Raw genomic sequence first — 19,902 nt, forward strand, 5'->3', positions numbered from 1 at the left:
ACCCAGTAACCCCACCCAACACTAAGGGCAATTTTGGACACTCAGGGCAATTTTGGACACGAAGGGCAATTTATCATGGCCAATCCACCTAACCTGCATATCTTTGGACTGTGGGAGGAAACCGGAGCACCCGGAGGAAACCCACGCACACATGGGGAGGATGTGCAGACTCCGCACAGACAGTGACCCAAGCCGGAATCGAACCTGGGACCCTGGAGCTGTGAAGCAATTGTGCTATCCACAAGGCTACCGTGCTGCCCCAGTGTGCAGAAACTGGCGAGAATGAAAAGCCTCGGGTGGGACATGGTCAGTTCCCACCCGCTCCAACTGAAATAAAAGACATTGATTTCCCTGCAAAGTAAAAGCCCCTATACCATGTGTCATTGCCGATGCTGAGTGTTAAGAAACACCCCTCCTTTTCTTGGCATCATTCTCCGACTATCTTAAACGTTGCACCTGTCTATCTATAGGAGGGGTATGAAATACCCCGTAATAGTGCAGTGTCCCCCTCCTCTCCTTCACTGGTCACTGCGGATTATCATTCAGGAATGTTTACGCCATTTATAAAACCCGGTGACAAAAAAACATCGATCTTGATATTGAGGCTTTAATTCTAACAACCCCTCGTCTGCATTTTCAATTAATATTCGTTCAGCAATCTTACCTGGAACCATGAGATATTTAGGAAGATTTGGAGAATGGGATTGGACTAATTGAGGCATTTAAAAAAGATATTGTGTTCTCAGTTTTCTTTTCCAAAAAATGAAAACACCATCGTGGTGTTCGTGGATGGTCTAAACAGAAGAATCTAACTATCACATCGGAATTTAACTGGCCAAATCGTTCAATAAAGTGATTAAATTTGCCTTTGACATAATAGCGACAAACAGGAGCCGTATTTTATGGATGGTCTCGTTCAGAAAACGTGACTTTTTGAAAAAATATCTTTGGATTGCTAATCTAAGATACAAATATTAGTCAGCACTTGCACGGTCGCGTGTGTGTGTGAGAGAGACAAATTGTCTGCCTTCTGTAATTTTAATGAGCGGTTCAGTTCGATGTAACTGAATTTGCATCGTGCTCGCTTTTGGCGGAGACCCAGACTTCGGGTTGGTGGGGGGGGGGGGGGGGGTGGGTAGCGCTAGCGCTAGCGCTCTCCTCTTTGGAAAGGTGCTTTTCTTCTATAAATAAAGCGTATGGAGAATTTTCAAAATGCTGAAGAATAAAAAGCAGGGACTACTGGAAATGCACAGTCCTTTTTGAGCGGACTCTACTCCAGATTGTAAAGCCTGTGTGCGGTATATTTGTGTGTGTGTTGCTGGGCGTGTTGTCCTTTTCTTAGTTTAATTTCACGCTGCAACATCCTTGGGTTCAGGGAGAAGTCAGATAAAATTCGCTTCAATAATGTGCCGGCCTTAGATAATTAGTGAAACGAGCGCTCTCTGAAAGTATTTTCACAAACAGCTAATTAGCAACAGCGAACCAATCATCAGGCCCGGAATACTTGCCTATGTATTCCTTTTAACATTTCGATACAAGGTCCGCTTCTGAATAGTTGGATGTTGTCCTTGAGAAACGATATCAACTCGAATCATTCCTTGTTTGTAATGGCTCGGAACAGTTTGGCCAATAGCGAGAGTAACTCGGGTAGCTATTGATGTCTGGGGCTGGCCCAATGATTTATGAAACACTGTTCGTTCATTCTTTAGTCCCGAAATCGGCAGAATGGCACATTTCTGGTTGTAATTAAGATTATTGATGAGTGCCAGTCAATATTTGAGGTCACAATATAATTGCAGAGTGATATGTTTTTGTCACTTTAGGCAATGTTAGATATACTGTGATCAAGCGGTTAAGTACTTCCCTCAAGGATACATTCATTATCATGTATTTAATGCCGTCTTGCATTTCAAGTACATAAGCATTTCTGTTGATTTTAAAAATATATATCTATATAGCCATCAATTGGTAACTATTAAAATATAAGTAACTTTTTATTGGTTACAAAATGAGTTCCACTCTAAATGTGAATATTGCCCTCTATACAATGTTTTACGTTCTGTCCCCACAACTAAAATGATACATTGAGCTATTATTGACGGCAAGCAAAACCAGATGGAGATGTGACTGTACTAACTTCGTGAAAGAACACTGTCCAATTGTGTCAAAAGAATTCTTGCCGAATGCAGTAAATATGGGCTATATCGATTCTTTTTTTTAAAGTATCCAAAAATGGAACGAGACTAATAAAAATCAGAAGATTAATATGGAGTTTTTGGAGCCTCCAGAGATTTATATTTCTGATCACAACATAAATATTTAGTTTAATCGTTGACAGTTATTCATTGCGTTATGAATATTCTCAGTTGCCCTGTTGACATCTCGAATAAAAATTACACAGCGCTCCCAGCACAAGGTTCGGCCCAACTGAGGCCAATTTTTATGTTCGACGCAAGCATTTGTGATGCCGCACTATCATTAAGAGGCTTCCGGAGTTGCTTTAATTTGGACGAAGTTAACAGTAATCTCTGGTCCTCGATTGAGGTGACAACTGAAGGTTGTAACTTTATTCAGTACACTTTGCACCGGATAGCCTCCGCTTCCGTCAGCACCTGACCAGTCCACACAAGATGTCAAAGTTCCCAAAAAGTGAACACATCCTGATTTTGGCGGCAGACATTGGTTGGGGAAAAACGTTTCTTGCGAGACACACGAATGTGATTTATTAGCCGGGGGCCCTGCTATTCGATCAGTATTTCTGTACTATTAAGAAGTGACACGTGGTGGTTTTGGAAATGATTGGATCGAATCACCACAGCTCTTGAGCGAGGCGAGTAGTGTGTCTGTTGTTTGTTCACTCACCAGGATATTTACTTTTAACGGTGGTGGATCAGCAAGAGTAAACGGCAGCGTCGTGCATTTGCGCGCACACACACTCGGATTCGCAGCAGTAGCAGAAACATTAGGAGAGATGTGCCACCGTAATGCACGTGGCCTTGACGTCCAGTACGAATAAAATGTACCGATTAAATCAGTGAAATATTCAGGCGATTGCTTCTGCAATCTAACATGTCGCCTTTATTTTGTTTTTAGGACCCCGCAGTTTTTTTTTATGTGAGCAAGATGTGTAACAGTCTGCAGTCTCAAAGATGCAGCGCCTACAGACCCAGTCCTTTTAAATGATAAAGAAATAACTTCGGTTAGAAGGGGATGCGGAGGCAGGGTAGATAGTGAGGTATTCCCTGAAAACAAAAAAGTTAGTCATTAATCAGAGTGACCCACTCCGGCTCCCTTTAAGTTTTCACATCAAAATGTGTTCAGCGTCCAACAATTGGCTCTCATAACGGTGACCTCCTGCCAAACCTGCTGTAAATTTCAGGTACATGCTTGCGTTTCGCTTATGTGTTGGTGTAAAGTTACAGAACATGCAAGTACGGGTGTATTTGTATTTCAGCAGGTCGCGGACACTTATATTGTGATTAATTATAAATATCTAAAACCAATTGGGTTCCCCACCTCCCGTTCCCCGTTGGTCAGTGGCTTTTTAAAGATTTGCTTAGCCCCAGGTAAATCGTTTCAAATATGAAGGATTCGAAACAAAGCCTAAAAAAAGGTCAATGCAAGAGTCCGAATCTGCTTCTTCGGTGCAATCGCCTCGCTGCTGGACTGGAAAGAATCTCTGGTCGCACCAATTATGAGCCTGAAACTATTATTTCCTTGTGCATTTTACTGTCTAAATGTTCAAAGGCAGCGTTTTCAGCAGGGATAGGAGGAGGAGAAATGCCACTTTGTTTCTGTCAAGGGGGGAGGTTCAACCCGCAGCAAGTGTAAATGTCCCGAGGTACAAAGTTGTAGACGTGGAGCCTTTTAACGGACTTTGAAGCAGCATCATACAGGACAACTTGGAATGGCACTGGGCCCATGCACAATACACACATACAAACGCAATAACCATCAGCCAGTCGACGCCTTTGTCAATGCTTTGTAATTGAAGTGCTTCTAGTTCAACTACTCCGTCAGCTTAAACATTGCTTTGGGACACTAATGGGCATTCCATAGATTCGGAAACTGGGGCAAAGTAGCCAGATAAGAGAGGGCTTTCTTATTGCTGTTGGCGATGCTTCGAATGCAGAGGTAATTTGCAATGTTTCTTGTCAACTATCAGCGTGCATTGTGGTCCACACACACACAAAAAAAATCAGTGTTCAAACTCTTGTTGTTTCTTCTCCTTCAAGCTCGTACTGTGAGACAGTCAACAGTCTCTCCGACCCCCGTGGCAGACTCTTTCCCCCCACGAACTCACGGTCCTGGTCAATATTCAAGCGTAGGAGCCCGCAGTGCGATCACCCTGCAGTTGTTTTAATTGTTGATAAAGAGATGCAGCAGCCGAACGTTGTTTTAACTCACCATCAAAAGATCAAACATAATAAGGGGTTAATGGCAGAAGGAGCCGATACACCTATTTGACTTGCGTTGCATTCAAAACCCCTTTGCAGAGGGAAGGGAAGTTTGGCGTCGGGTAAAGGAGCATTCAATGTCATGTTAAAATGGTAGTGGGAGCCTTAATTGAAGATTTAAAGGGAATTAATTGAGACTTTTCTGGGCAATATTGAAATTCGACCTAGACAAAACGCAGTTAATTACATTTCAACGGTGGGCAAACATATTCCAGTGTATAATGAGAAACTGAATACCGCCACATTTAATCAAATTCTTTGTTAGTTTCATTTCTAGTACCCTCACTCTCCAAAGCCTATTTTCCATAATTAAGCCGCACATTTCTAAACGCGGTGGTTTGACACGTCAGTAATAGACCCTTCCCGGGTCGATGTGTACATCAGACCAACCGCGTTCCAGCGCCGGAGAGCCACCTTTTTAGACATGAACTTCTCAAAATACGAAAACAGTAGAATTCATTTGGGACACTGTCCCATATTCGTCCCGGCAGAAAATGTAACTAAAGTCACGAAATCGCTCAGTCACAAATGTCAACCCTATAATACATAACAGAAGATACTAAACGCAATGTTCAGAACTGTAGGAAGTACATTTATGGAGAATGGCCGGGGGGGGGGGGGGGGGGGGAGAGAGACGACGATCCCTCCTTTCGCCGCTGGCCTCAGTTTGGTTTTGTCCCCCAACATCTGGCTCGCTCTGCGTCAGAGATATGGTTAACTCCGTTTAATTGCTAAAGTCTTGGTTTTTTTTTATTTGGTGGTACGGTACCATCAATTAAGCTCGGCCAATTCATTGTACATGGTCCACCTCTTGAATGTGTTTGCACTAATGCAGCTAACCAACTGTGTTTTATAAAAAGTTACACCTGACACGCTAATTCAACTTCCGAACAAACCACCGTGAACCTGCAGCAAAGTGGACATCACAGAACCTTTGTTCCAGCCACCTCTCCTTTCTCACATAAACCGCGGGTCGAGCTTCTGCAGGCAGCTCGCAGTCAGGCTAAAACCAAACACTTGCTTAACCGCAAAGTAAGTGAACTCAAATTGTCACGCTCTTAATTGTTTACCTTAATGAACACTGGCATCCTCAGCCTTTATAAATTCCAAATTCGGACAAGGGGCCTTTTTAAAAGAAAATATTACAGGAGGTACCAGCCCGGAAGGCAGAGGAATAAAATGTGGGTGTTATTCGAAAGCGAACATCTTGTTATAGTTGGGGGGTAAAGTCATTTTCACCGAAGCATTATTCAGCTTGACCAATGCGATTAGGAAGATCGAGATGGACTCTCTCCTGAACTGGAGACCTTGCTCCGACTGTGGTGGATACCAATTTGGGTTCAATTGCGTCCTTTCTCTCACCCTGCTGTAGCTCCGAGCGTGGAAGTCGAGCAAATCAACGTCTAACCCGCCTGAGAAAAATATATCATTTCATCAATAAGCTAAATATTGCACTACGCCCTCAAAATAAACGAAATTCAAATGAAATGAGTGATGTAACATTTGCGAAAAACCGCGACAGAAACAATTACACATGAGCTGTTTCTGCAGCTGAAATATGCTAACGGACTTTTAATTAAGGATTGTTCGTTTTGCTAATAAGCGTTTTTGGGCTTGTTAAAGATACCAGGTGTTAATAGATAGACTGTCAGCGATGTTGAACATGTGTGAACCGTGCATCGGGCTGAAACATCACACCACACTTGAACAGGCAAGGAGATTGATGTTAAATATGCCTGCGATTTCTTTCTCGAATTTATTGATAATCATGCGGAATGTGACATTCCCGGTTCTCGCCCGTTCATATTCACGCCCCTGAAAGATCACGTTCGAAATCTCGACCCCCCCCCCCCCCCCCGGGCGGAATTCCCAAAGATCGCTACAATTTAGCAGCATCTGCTTTCAGACATCACTCTGAATAAACGAGGGGAAATTGACAATTATTCAAGAAGGCAGTTTATCTCGCCCTGATTGGAATAGGAAAGTGGCAAGGAAAACATGCTGATACAGCATTACGTTTTAATTCGTGTCTAAATTAGACTCAAAGCGAGCAGTTGGGGAATTTTTGCTGTCAGTTTTCAACCTGTTTACGATGGTCAGGCGAGAAGTAAGCCCCCCCCCAAATAAAAAACTAACCAACCAACCAAATTTGAACACATTTTTCGCTTAGCCTATTTGTATTGGAAATAAGTTAATTGAATTCACGGACCACTCAAAAGCTGCGCCTCTCGGATGAGAAATCGCAAGATATGTTTATTGCAGAAAATCAATTGCACAATTAAACGTTACAATTATTTGACCGATCAATTGCACAATTAAATGGTACAATTATTTGACCGATTACAGCCAAACACATCCATTTCTAATACCCGAAGCACCCAGGTACAAATGCGAACATTCTTGTGGGGGTGGTTTTCAATGATAAGTGCTTCCTAAATGCAATCGTGCTGCCGGCTAACACAATCTGCTCAGAGGATGTCACTCTAACTAACGGGCTGAATTGCTCACAACGCTGCTCGTTCATAATTACAGAACAATCGGCTACTATTTCATGTCAACAACACTCTTCTGGAAGCTTAACCTTGAAACTTCACCACGAAACACGGAGATTCACGTATTAATTGTGAATTCAATTATTGATATGCGGGCATAATTTTATTCCAAATCGCGTGGTAATGGCTGAATCAATGTTACCATTTAGCATTGCACTGCCAACAATGATTAGCAATCTCTTCACACAGTCTCACTGCATCTTGTCGTTTATATAAGGAGTATATAATATGTTAAATTACAGCAATAGTGTGTGTTTTTTTAAAGATTTGCTGTGTTCTAGGGAAAGGTGCATTAACTTGACTGGAATTTTTTCGTTGACTAAAGATTTGCAGAATATAATATCAGAAATATTCCCACTAAACCGAACCAGGATATATTGAACAGCGAAAGGCCGGTGTGAATCCGGACTCACTGGAGATGGGCCTTATAATGGTGCATTGCACAGTAAAAGTTCTGTATACGTTTTCTCAGCCGACACATCGAGGGAAACAGCGCCTTGCCACGCTGCCCCCTATGTGGAGGGACATCATCACAGGAGAGCCTGTTACACTGGGGTTTCGCTCATTCTCTGTTGAATCACATAAGGTAAATAGCACAGAACCGGCCTTTCGGCCCAACTGGTCCACGCAAGTGCCCTCTCATCTATTCTCATCCGGTTCTACCATTGTAACTACCTCGTTGCCGTCCGGCGGAGGAGGTCCTTCTACGGAGAAGTCCTCCCCATAAAACTAGGGGACCTGGGGTGGAGAGTGCCGTGCAACTATCGTTTAAATCACTTCACGGCTTTGCCAGAGACCTGCCACTTTTGCGGCCCGGTGGAGACCGTGGAGCACATTTATGTTGTCTGTCCGAGGCTGCACTCCCTTTTTGGTTTCTTCACAACGTTGTTGTTGAGGTTTTCTTTGGGTTTCAGCCCCACGCTCCTGATGTACGGACATCCGGGGCGGAGGAGCTCCTCGTGACCCTGCTCCTGGCCAAACTTGCCATTTATAGGTCCAGGCAGCGGGTGACCGAGGGGGTTGTCCAGCCTGACTGTCTGCCCATCTTCCGCGGCCTCATTCGCAGCCGGGTGTCCCTGGAGAGGGAGCATGCGGTGTCCACGGGCACACTCGAGGCCTTCCATGCTCGGTGGGCACTGCAGGGGTCGGATTGCCTTATTGACCCCAATTCTCACGCTTTAATTTGACGGGTTTTTGATAAGTTTTTGTTTCCTTTCTCCTTTTTGGGCTGTGCTCCACTCGTTGTTTTGGGGCACTCCCCACTTTTGTTTTGTCCATCAGTTCCTTTATGTTCTTTTGCTTGGTTGCCACACCCAACATCACACCAGTGTCGGTGGCGGATGCTGGCCTAATCCTGCACGTGTAGATAAACTCACAAAAAAACAATGAAAAACCAAAAAAAAATTTTAAAGGCAAAAACAAAAATATTTCCCTATTTGTTAAATTAGAGTAAGACCATATAAAAGTCTATTGGTTTCTTCACAACGTTGTTGAGGTTTTCTTTGTACTTCAGCCCCACGCTCCTGATGTACGGACATCCAGTGCGGAGGGGGCGGGGAAGGCGGAGGAACTACCTCGTTGCCGTCCGGTGGCGGAGGTCCCCACTGGAGGTCCTTCTACGGAGGTGTCCTCCCCATAAAACAAGGGGACCTGGGGTGGAGGGTGCCGTGCATGGCAGTGCCCTGCAACTATCGTTTAAATCACTTCACGGCTCTGCCAGAGACCTGTCAGTTTTGCGACCTGGTGGAGACCATGGAGCACATTTATGTTGTCTGTCCTAGGCTGCACTCCCTTTTTGGTTTCCTCACTGTACGAGTTAACTTTCCTATAAGGACATTGATGCCTAATAAAAAAGACAAAACACATAAACATATTTTTTTTTTCTTTTGAAAATTAGAGTAGTAAGACCATATAAAAGGTCTACCATTGTAACAATGGTCGGGATTCTCTGACCCCGGGGCCATTCACGTGACGCCGGCCCGTTACCGGAGAATTGGCGCCGGTCGGGGGCCGCTCTAGGCGGCCACCCCGGCGATTCTCCGTCCGGGATGGGCCGAGTGGCCACCAAAGAATCGTGAGTTCTGCCGGCGCCGTTCACCTGTGGTCTTACCTGGTGGGACCGCAGCGCCCATCCTGCGGGGGGGCGGCCTGGTTTGGGGGGGTGGATCTGACCCCGGGGGGGGCATCCACCGTGGCCTGGCCCGCGATCAAGGCCTACCGATCGGCGGGCCGGCCTCTCCTGGTGGGGGCCTATTTTACTCTGCACCGGCCCCTGTAGCCCTATGCCATGCTGGGGCCAGCGCGGAGAAGGAAGCCAATGCGTATGCGCAAATTCGTGCCAGTCACGGCGCGCATGCGCGAGTTCGCACCGGCCACAGTGCATATGCGCAGACCCGAGGCACCTGTTTGACACAGGACTCAGCAGCTGGAGCTGCGTGAGCCACTCTAGTGCCGTTGACGGTGACGGTGTTTACGACGACGTCAACACTTAGCCTCAGGATCAGAGAATCCCGCCCAGGATTTTTCCTTCTCGCTCATATGCTTGTCTAGCTTCCCTTTCAATAAAGCCATGTAGTCACTTGGGCCAATCCCTATGGTAGTGAGTTCCACATTCTCAACACTCTTTGGGTGTGGCACGGTGGTTAGCACTCCTGCCTCACAGTGCCTGAGTCCCAGGTTCCCGATTCCAGCCTTAGGTGACTGTGTGGAGTTTGCACGTTCTCTCAGTTACTGGTATCTGCGTGGATTTCCTCTGGGAGCTCTGGGTTCCTCCCACAGTCCAAAGATGTGCAGGACAGGATGGGGGAGTGGGCCTAGGTAGGATGCTCTTTCAGAGGGTCAGTGCAGACTCGATGGGCCAAATGGCCTTTTTCTGAACTGTAGGGATTTTATAAGAAATTGTTGTTCCCTTTACAGTTCGGGATTCTTATGAATTGTCCTGTTGAGTGCAAGGTGAAAAGCTTTACAGTGTGTCTCTTTATTCAGCAGTATTCAAGTACTGCTACTATCAAATGACTATTGAGAAACACAGAACTGCCATTAAGATGACTAAATATGCATTGAATTACAGAATTGTTTTTCAATCGTAATTTAAGCGTGTTTATCAAGTGGTATCCAAGTGTAGCCACTGCCTGTACATTTGCACATTTAAAAAAATCTTGTATGGGTGGAAACGGGAGCAGTTGGTGCTCCAACATCTAACCTGCTGCCGTTGGAGACGTTGAATTCATGGATGTTCCTTGATGAATTTCTCACAAACATGCAGCTTTTCAGTGCTGTGGGATGAAAATGGTCACCATGTTGAAAACAATAACTTGTAATTATATAATACCTTTTAACGTGGTAAAACATTCCAAGGCATTAGCAACCAAAATTAGACACTGAGATACATATGGAGATCAAAAGCTTCGTCAAAGAGTTAGGTTTTAAGGATCATTTTTTAAAAATGTGTTCATGGGACGTGGGTGTTGCAGTCATTTATTGTCCACCCCTAAGAGTCAACTACATTGCTGTGGGTCTGGAGTCACAAATAAGGCCAGCAGGTTTCCTCCCTAAAGGACATTAGTGAACCAGATGGGGTTTTCCAACAATGGTTTCATGGTCATCCATAGACTTTTTTTAAAATTCCAGATTTTTATTGAATTCAAATTGCACCATCTTCAGTGATGGGATTTGAACCTGGGTCCCCAGCCCATTACTCTGGGTCCCTGGTTTACTAGGCCAGCGACACTATCACTATGCCAAAGTCTCCCCTATCAAGGATGGGAGCTCCGTAGAGAGCCAAGGCATATATGGAGGGATTTCCAGAGTCTAAAGCCTCAGTAGCTGAAAGCATGACAGCCAAAGTTGGATGATTTAAATTGAGGATGCTTGAGAGGCTAGAATCAAAGCAGCACAGAAATCTTGAGGGTTGTAGGGCTGGAGGCAATGACGGAGTTCAGTGAGACCGTGCAAATCCTAACTGTCAACACAAAGCAATATGAGGGAATGAAAGTAAGGAGGGTTTGAAAAGTAGCTTCAGTGAAGGGAAGTTACTGTGTATTGAGCGAATTGGAAGTGAGAATTGGAGTATAGCTAAAGCTCAGGAGAAGAGTAAGTGGATGGCCATCCAGCAGGGAAAGAAGAGGCAGGCAGTGCAGGAATCCTCAAGGAGGATTGTGACACCCTCACACCCGTTTTCACCACTCGGTAGCAGTGAGGCTGATGACATCTTGGGGCGATGACACTGGCTAAAATCCATGGCACTGCATCAGAATGATTGGACAAGGACGCAGTGATGCAGTGGTCACCAGAGATTCAATTGTCAGGAAAATAAACAGGTGTGAGATCAGATCAGTCATGATCTCACTGTATGGCAGAGCAGACTCGATGGGCCGAATGGCCTCCTTCTGCTCCTGCATCTTATGATGTTCCTGCAGTCGCCAACCTGAATGCCACATGGGAAAATGCTGAGAAATGAACAGAACAGAACATTTAGAGGGTGAAAGGAGAACAACCAGAGGTTGTTGTCCAAGTAGAAACTGAACAAACATTGGAAGAAATAAGATTGAGATCCTGTGGTCAGGAGCTAGGGGAGATGTTATAAAACAGGACTTCAAAGGTAGTAATCTTTACATTACACCTAATACCAAACACTGGTAAATATAAGAATAGTACATGAAACATGTGACTAGAGAAATGATACAGTAGGGAGGGTTTCAGATTCCTGGGGCACTGGGATCAGTTCTGGTTTAGGAAGGACTTATTCAAGTGGACAAGTTGCACCTCAACAGAGCTGGCATCAATGTCCTTATAGGAAAGTTAACTCGTACAGTGAGGAAGGAATTAATCTCATTTGGCAGGGGAATGGAACCAGGATGAAGTATTGGAGAGTTGATGGTGTGGTGGTAACATAGTTGGAGCAGTAATCCAGATCTGGGGACAACGGTCCAAATCCTTCCACTATGGCAGTCAGTGGAATTTAAATTCAATTAACTACCTGGAATTGAAGAGCTTAATCTCAGTAATGGTGACCATGAAACCATTGTCAATTGTTGTAAAAACCCATCTGGTTCACTAATGTCTCTTCGGAAAGGAACCCTGCCATTCTTTCCTGGTCTGGACTACATGTGACACCAGACCCACAGCAAAGTGGTTGACTCTTAATTGCCCTCTGAAATTGTGTGGTAAGCCGCTCAGTTCAAGGGCAATTAGGGATGGCCAGCAACCGATGGCCTTGCCAGTGATGGATGGCACGAACGGATCAAGGAAAATAACAGAGGAGCACAGGAGCAAAGGCAAAATATCGAAGAACTGGAAATTTGACACAAAAAGAGAAAATCCTGGAAATGCTCAGCACGTCAAGAGGCACCTGTGGAGAGAAAAGTAGAGTTGTTGTTTTGAGTCAATTATTCTTTATTTAAGATGCACAGAAGACTGGGAGAGGCAAAAAGTAACAGGCCTCAAAAATAGTTCAGAAATAGGAGGGATCAGATAGGGGTCAAATGTAGGGCAGTCTAAGATGGATTGGGATTCATAACATGGTGAATAAGGTTGATGCAAAGCAGGTAGAAGTCAGCCATCGCATAGCACTATGATATACCTGACTCAAAGAGGATGATTGGGGATATAATATTCAAAGTTAGGGAAAGACGAAGATACACTATTACAGTGCTGGAGAGAGATGATATGTTTGAGGGATCGAAACAGAGTTTAATTGGTTAGAATTATATTTTAAGGCTGGGATAGAGGCGACCTGAGGGAGCAGATACTAGTACATTAAATAGAGAACTGGATAAATAATTGAAGTGAAAAAAAAATGTAGGTCCATGGGGAAAGAGAAACTGACTGGGAGATGAAAGGAATGTGTCGGAGGAGGCAAACTATGAACTCGATTGGTAATAGAGAGAGGGTGACTGTCAATGTAGCATTATGGCAATATGGAGAAGTGTTTGAAAGTTGATTTGCTGAATGCGGATAAACCTAAATATCATTTTTTCTTCTAAGTTATTTTTTAGAATAACCAATACACCCTGATGTGACATCAGTTCAAACAAGCCAGAATGGACTATTTTAAATGTATTAATTTGAAGTCAAAGCAACATTTTGAAGGAGTTTGTGGAATTCTAAATTTACTGCCTACTCCAATATGGATATGGCAAATCAATGTGATGTCGTACAGTTAGATGCTTTAATTATTAAAGGTGAGTTGGGAATATAGTATGGATTAAATTTTTGACCAAGCGAAACAATTAGAGCATATTTCCAGAATGCCAACATTGTTGTGTGTCAGCTTAATTGTATAGTAAAACAATCCCACCTGGATGCTGTACATCTTTCCAAACTGAGAAACTGGTTAGAATTATATTTTAAGGCTGGGATAGACAGAATGTTTGGCCTCTCAGCAAATCAAAGCTTATGGGGAGCAGGTGAGAAAGTGACCCTAAACTCTGGAGTTCTGTTTTGCATGCCTTAGCTCTCTACAGAGTTTTCTTCCTTTGGGACACTCTTTAAAATCTAACCCTTTGGCCAATCATTTGGTCATCGGCCCCAAAGTCTCCTTAAGTGGTTCAGTGCAAAATTTTGATTGTGAATGCTTCTGTGAGGAGCCGTGGTATATTTTACCATATTGAAGGTTGTATATGTGGATGATCGCATCGAATGGGGGAATGGGCTCGATGGGTGATATGGTCAACTCCTGCTCTCGTGTTAGGTGGACAGCAGAGGAGCTATGACACTACTGATTGTATATTGCAGGCTATCAAAGAGTGGGAAGGAGTTAGAGGAGCAAATTTGCAGGCAAAGTACAAAAAGATGCAAAAGGTACAGAAGTGATAATTGGGAACAAGAACAGAGAATGCTGGAAAAATACGCACATCTGGCAGAATCTGTAAGGGGAGAAAACAGAGGTGACATTTCCAGTCCATTTGACTCTTCTTGAGCTTCTTGAAGATGCTGCCAGACCTGCTGAGATTTTCCAGCAGTTTCTGTTCTTGTTTCAGATTCCTTCATCTGCAGTATTTTGCTTATTTTAGTGATAATTCTTAAGTAAATTATCCTGATAGAAACTGGGAAAGTAATTGGGAAAGGGAAAAAGAGGTGTTGGACTTCCTAAAATTTGTGCATGGAAAAGTTCTTGATCAGTCTGTTCCCAGCCGAACCCAAAAGGAAAGAGTGCTGGTTTAGATATGAGGTGGAGCAATGGGAGCACATCTGGGGAAGGTGAATAAAGCATCAAATTCAGAGTATAGGAAGTTGTAGAGAAGTACAAGGTACGATCACGTAAATATTTAACTGGGGGAGGCCTAAATCCACGGAGTTGTAAAGGATGCTGATCCAGGTGGATTGGAATCAAAGGTTTGCATGTAAAAATCGATTGAACATTGGGAGGTCTTTAAAGGTGAGATGGTTTGGATACAGAGGAGCTGAATTCCCAAGAAGGAGGAATAAAACGGTTTCCAAAGCACAGGAAAAAGAGGATTATGGAAATTATAAGCTTTACAGTTCATTGGGGAACCAAGCTGACTATAGAACGTACAGAGGAGAACGAAAATAAAGAATAAGAGAAAAACGGCAAAGAGAGAGTAGGAAAATTTTAATAAGAACACAGGGAGTCCACACCGAGTAAAATATGAACATAGTTTTACTTACACAAACGATATATATACTACCCAGTAGATTCCTACCAGGTCCTCTCTACTTGGTGCCTTACATTCATGCTACACAAGTGCCAGGCAATGACGATCTCCTATAAGAGAGGATCTAACCACCTGCCCTTCAATGGCATTACAGTCGGTGAATCCCCCCAATCAACATCCTGTGGGTTACCATTGATCAGGCTAGCTGGACTAGCCATATCAATACTGTGGCTACCAGAGCAAGTCAAAGACGAGGAATCCTACAGCGAGTAATTCACCCTCCTTACCCCCCAAATCCTGGCCACTAACTACCAGGCGCAAGCCAGGTGTGTAATAGAATACTCTCCACTTGCCTGGATGAATGCAGCTCCAACAACACTCAAGGAGCTCAACAACATCCAGGACAAAGAAGCCCACTTAATTTCTCCCCTTTCCGCAAACATTCAAACCCTCTCACCACCGACGAACAGTGGCAGCCATGTGTACCATCTACAAGATGCACTGCAGTAACTTACCAAATTTCCTTAGACAGCATCTTCCAAACCCACGACCACTACCATCTAGAAGGACAAGAGCAGATACCTGGGAACACCACCGCCTGGAGGTTCCCCTCCAAGTCACTCACCATCCTGATTCGGAAATATATCGGTGTTCCTTCACCGTCGCTGGGGCAACATCCTGGAACTCCTTCCCTAACAGCACAGTGGGTGTACCTACACCTGAAGGACGGCAGCGGTTAAAGAAGGCAACTCACCACCGCTTTCTGAAGGGCAACTAGGGATAGGCAATAAATGCTGACCTAACCGGCGACGCTGGCATCCCAAATATTTTTTTTAAAAGCCAACTTTATATACACTGGGTAATTGAGATACCCTGCCCCCAGCGGGGCAAATCGTACTCTGCAAGGAGCATGGGGAAGATGGGCATTGCCACCCCGTGGGTCCCCTGTGGGATATTACAAAAATAAAGTAGCGGTGAGCATAAAAGGAAATCAAAATATCTTTTACAAACACATAAGTAGTAAAAGATAGGTTGGAGATGATTAGGGACCAATAAAAAAATAAATATTCTTACAAAATGACTCCTTTGCATCTGCCTTCAGTAAAGAAGAGAATGCTGCCAATGTAGTAGTAAAGATGGAAGCAATAGTGATATTGGATAAGATAAAGTTAGATAAACAGGAGATTAGGCAGTCTTCAAAACAGAAAAGTCACCCAATCCAAATAGATCACTGAGGGGAGGAAGCAGGCAATTTGTAGAGGCTCTGGTCACATCTTCCAATCCTCCCTTGACATTGTTTTTAAATGTTATTCATTTCCCAGAGTTACAAAGCCAATGTACAGAGTGGACATGGCAAGCCCCTAATATGAGATGGTGCCAGAGTACTTGAATATTATAAAGGTCACACCTGTGTTTAAAATGGAGACAGGGATACACTTTGCAACAACAGACCAGTCAGCCGGATGTGAATTGCACCAAGAGCGGTCACGGGCGTGAAAAATGGGCCTTTTCCCCGTAGGCCATAATGGTGGGTTTCACGTTGTATCATCTGCTTCCCGCCTCATTAATTATGCAGGCATAGGAAGCAGGCAGTCTCGCTGGCGGGCAGACTCTGATTCACCCATCATACCGTTACCTCACCATTTCCTCAGTGCCATATTTAAACTGCAGTCATGTGCACAGTTCTCAATGCTTCCAGCCTAGGATTGCTCCAGTGAAGACATATCCCAGCACAGTAGCATAGTGGTTAGCACAGTTGCTTCACCGCCCCAGAGTCCCAGGTTCGATTCCTGGCTGGGTCACTGTCTGTGCGGCGTCTGTAAGTTCTCCTCGTATCTGAGTGGGTTTCCTCTGGGTGCTTCGGTTTCCTCCCACAGTCCAAAGATGTGCGGATTAGGTGGATTGGCCATGCTAAATTGCCCTTAGTGTCCAAAAAGGTGAAGTGGGGGTTACTGGGTTACGGAGATAGGGTAGATACGTGGGCTTGAGTAGGGTGCTCTTTGTTGGGGCCGGTGCAGACTCGATGGGCCGAATGGCCCCCTTCTGCACTGTAAATTCTATGATTCTATGATATCTCAAAAAGCCAAGAAATATGCAAACCGCCAGATCCAGCGACACATTCCTGGAAGACGTTTTGGACACCATGGATGTCTGTAGTGATGTTCTCCACCCTCAAACTGACCACAGGAGTTTCAGCAGTCTTGCCACTTCGGGTTGGGATGCGGGAGTAGTGATGGTCAGTACCAGAGCTCCTCAGAAGAGATTTTCCATCCAATGCAGAAAAGGGATGGATGACCTCATCTGTGCCACCAGCGAAAAGCAACCATTTCATCACTAAACTCACACACTCACAAGGCCATCACAAATTCACTGGCGTCTCACGCATGCCCAACCCGACGGTCAACCCCCACTCACTTTCTCACACGCATACCCTCACATCTCCATCTGCCCTCATCTCCTCTGGAGATGACTTCACTCAGCACACACACACACACACGTACATGAACACCTGGCATCCTTCGCATTTTCCCTGACATGCGCAATTCTCAGATTTCATCTGCCTTTATACAGGACAAAATCACACACCATAAAAGGGAGAGGTCCCAGATTAGGATGGTCAAATATCCGACATCAGAGTCCTCTCTCCCTGTGAAGGCCTCCACTGACCGGAGAGGACATGGACGGTTTCTGCGGCAACAGTGAGGTTGACGCCAAGAATCCAAGTGAGGATCCTGCACCAGATCATTCCTTTGGCAACTCCACTATGTGTCCATTGTTTAGTGTGTCACGATGGCCATGTACTAATAATCTGCACTTGATCTCCCAGACAAATCTGCCACATTGGCCCTCAGGCAACCTCGAACCAAATCCAGCGTCAACAGCACCTCGGATGCGGAAACTGATGTCAGGATCCTTGAAGAGCCGTCACTGCACTCGCCCACACCCTCCAGTAGAACAGCGAAACACTCTTTGGTGGGACTTACATGTCGAGCAAGTTACAGGTCAGTATCTGGTGAGCACAGCACACAGTCTGCTCCACAGCAGGTGGAGGCAGGGACATCCAAGATTGTTGGCACTCAGACGACTGCTAGAGGCGCAGAACCTGCTAAATCCGATTCAGAGGGCGAGCCTCTTTCATCAGTCAGTTATTGGAGCTGCAGCAACATGCACAGGAACCTCAGGAAGAGAAGACAGCTGCAAGGAACGATGGAATAGACCTTCCGCCTTCAGTCCAAGGTGAATCCGCTGTCTCGCCAATGCACCGAGGTCAACATTGACAGGATGGCTGCCGCAATGGAAACCTGGTCCAACAGATCTGTCCTGCACTGCTGAACTCCATCGCTGACGCCACAGTTGGCCTCCAACAGTGTCACTGCGAGAGGGGTGCTGGGCAGCTCGCTCTCACTCCAGCCTCCCCATCTCCTCAAGGACTTGGTCAGGAGCCACTGGCCTCCCATAGAGAGGATTAGCAGCTCGAACTTTGGGGCCAGCTACCCAAGTGACTCAGGGGGTGTCTGGTCAAGCCAAATTCTGCCTTCTGTGAACCACTCAGCTGCAGCTCACAGGCCGATGGGGACGCACATTTCCCATGGTGGAAGACGCAAAGCAGGCTACGGCCCACCAGGTCTCAGCCTTCCAAAGAACGCCCGCCAAGGCCATCACAGACACGAGAGTTAGCAGCAAGCTGCCTCCACCTCCGCTGTGGATGTCAGGCAGGCACCAAGAAGTAGAGGCAGGGTTACAAAGGTTAAGAAGTTGTAGTTTCACAGCATGGGCACGGGTGTTAATTACTTGTACATAATGTTAATTAGAGTGAATTAACTCCCAACAATATCACCCTGTCTATGACTCCTTGTTATGGTAAGCAGTGTTCCTGTCAGTCTGAAGTGAAAGCCTGTTTCCTGCACAAAATAAAGCAGGGTTCTGAGTCCAGAGCCTCGTTCCTGTGCTATGTGGAACCTTCCCAGCACACTGACCGCGTCACAGTCACTGCACAAATTCGTCAAGCCGGCAACTCACTGTGGCTTATCATTGCTACCAGAATGTACTGGTGTCACAGAGTTCCATCATTCTTCCGGTGAGCTCTTAGCAGCTTTGAGGTATGGCTACTGATGTGTCCATCCGCCGACCTATCTGATCAGCATGTATGTTCCCTAAAAGCCTCAGCTCATAAAAGTACCACAGGATAAGGAGAAATTAATGTTTCCCCTCTGCATCTACATGATATGGCCTGTGATGAATGTAGGAAATTGTTATGTATTATAATGCTATTAAAAACCCTGGATACAAATACACATAGGCAGTATGTATGCTAATGCAGTGATTAAGGGGGTAATAAAGGTGAGGTAATCATTGATTTTAACCATATACTTGTTTACATGTAGATGGCTAATGGAATATTGTTGAAGTTTAGGAGGTTCCCGGCGGGTAGATAACTTATGGGGGATTGTGCTTAATAATATTAATACTCTTTATTGTCACAAGTAGGCTTACAGCTAAGCAAGTTATGGGCCATCTTAGTGGGAGGAGATTGGAGAATGCCTTATGCTTGAGATACAGTGGGAGCAGATTGGAGAATGCCTTATGCTTGGGATACAGATGATATAATTAATGGGAGAGTCCAGGTCTGTCTGTAGTTTTGCAGTTTGCCATAGAATTTTAGACTGACAAGACATAAGGATTTTCAGGTTGTTCTTAGAAGGGTTTCTTTCCAAAAGTCTGCATAGAGATGCAAATAATGCTGATTGTTAACTTTATTTATAAGTGGCATTTGAACTGTATGAATAGGAATATATAGTAGCAATGCAGATAGGGAGTTAAAGTCCCCCCCCCCTCCCCCACCCCCCACTCTCATTTAAGAACTGTTCTAACTGCTGGTTGGAAAGCTATTACTTTGTTGTTAATGTGATTGATTTTGTCTTTCAATTAAAGTTTGCTTTAACATAAAAGATACAGATTGGTCAGTGTTATCACTCCTGTGGTTTAGTTTTCTTCAGTCAGTCTTAGAAATTGCAAATAGTTGGGTTACTTGCATGGGAGTCCTAACAGGCCTTAGTCATTGAGAGAAAGTAAGCTGCCAGACAACAATCTGACATTCACATAAGGTCTGTGAGGATCTATGCACTGTCCCAGTACAAGCCATCCTCCTCCTCCTGGATTTAGGAACTGTGAGCATCTGCTGCATCTTGACAGGAGCCTTTCACAATGAGTGTGCACTGCCATCAGACAGACATGAAACAAACACTCACGTCAAACACTCTCAGATGCAATGTGAGG

The 19,902-nt window shown here is 44.8% G+C and overlaps 2 long non-coding RNA genes across 2 annotated transcripts in view; both read right to left on the reverse strand.

The window, feature by feature from the left end:
* The window catches only part of LOC140396199 (uncharacterized), a 68,513-nt gene that overhangs the window by 9,175 nt on the left and 39,436 nt on the right, over positions 1-19,902 (reverse strand). The gene's annotated exons all lie outside the window — the stretch shown is intronic.
* The window catches only part of LOC140396195 (uncharacterized), a 47,656-nt gene continuing 34,428 nt past the window's right edge, over positions 6,675-19,902 (reverse strand). Inside the window, exon 3 of the long non-coding RNA XR_011936478.1 lies at positions 6,675-10,284. This is a non-coding gene — a long non-coding RNA (uncharacterized lncRNA). The remainder of the gene's footprint in view (positions 10,285-19,902) is intronic.

Source organism: Scyliorhinus torazame, chromosome 19 (genome assembly GCF_047496885.1).
Source record: "Scyliorhinus torazame isolate Kashiwa2021f chromosome 19, sScyTor2.1, whole genome shotgun sequence".
NCBI classification, from domain to species: Eukaryota; Metazoa; Chordata; class Chondrichthyes; order Carcharhiniformes; family Scyliorhinidae; genus Scyliorhinus; species Scyliorhinus torazame.